The sequence below is a fragment of the Bison bison genome, unplaced genomic scaffold (genome assembly GCF_000754665.1).
Source record: "Bison bison bison isolate TAMUID 2011002044 unplaced genomic scaffold, Bison_UMD1.0 scf7180017864280, whole genome shotgun sequence".
NCBI lineage: Eukaryota > Metazoa > Chordata > Mammalia > Artiodactyla > Bovidae > Bison > Bison bison.
The window spans coordinates 8109640-8110920 of NW_011494852.1; positions in this window are offsets into that span (position 1 = coordinate 8109640).

Sequence of the window (1281 nt, forward strand, 5' to 3'; positions counted from 1 at the left end):
AAAAAAAAAAAAAAAAAAAAAAAAAAAAAAAAAAAAAAGAACTAAAATAGTGTTGGTGCAACACTCTTGGCTAAAGCACAGATATTATTTATTTATATTTCACAGCTCTTCCACTATATTCTTTTTCTGTTCTATTCCAGGATGCCATCCAATATCTCACATTGCATTTATTTTTTGTGTTTTCTAAATCTCCTCTCTTTTGTAATAATTACTCAGTCTTTTATGACCTTGAGACTTAAAAAAAAGTACTTGTCAGTTACTTGTAGACTGTGACTCAGTCTGATATTTTAAAAAATATTTTCCTGATTTTTCTGATATTTGTTTTCTGGTTTTTCTTATGATTATATTGGGATTGTGCATTTTTGGCAAGAATAGTATAGAAATGACATGCCTTTCTTAGTTCATCCTACCAGGGGATACATGATGCTGCCCTCTGATATGTCTTATTACTGATAATGTCAACTTTGATCACTTGGTTAAGGTTTCTTTACTGTAAAGTTACTATATTTCTCTTTGTAATTAATAAATATCTGAAGGAATATGTTTAAGACTATGCAGAATTCTGTTTCTCTTCGAACTTTTGCCCATGAATGTTGGCATCCATCAGTGGATCTCACACACAATTATTACTGTGGTGTTTGTTCTAAAAATGATTTTCTATTTCCCTCATTCCTTCTACATTTATTTATTAATATTTAAATTTATTTATTTGGCCGCAACAAGTCTTCGTTGCATGCAGAATTTTTAGTTGTCAAATGTAGGATCCAGTTCCCTGACTGGGATTGAGCCTGGGCGCCCTGCACTGGGGGCCACTGGACCACCAGAGAAGCCCCCCTCCTACATTCATTAACTGGAATTCTCCCGTAAGGTAGAACTGTCTCTTCTTCCCAGTTTTTTATTTAGCCAATACTTTATATCACTATGGTCTCTTATCCAAGAGACCATTTATTTTATTTCATGGATTATAATCCAATATTTTATTTATTTTGTTGTTCAAACTGTTTCAGCTTTGTCATTGTGAGCTCCTGCAGATTGGCTCCTGTTTCTTTTTGACATGCCCCATCTAGAGTTCCAGAAAAACATCTATTTCTGCTTTATTGACTATGCCAAAGCCTTTGACTATGTGGATCACAATAAACTGTGGAAAATTCTGAAAGAGATGGGATACCAGACCACTGACCTGCCTCTTGAGAAATCTGTATGCAGGTCAGGAAGCAACAGTTAGAACTGGACATGGAACAACAGACTGGTTCCAAATAGGAAAAGGAGTACATCAAGGCT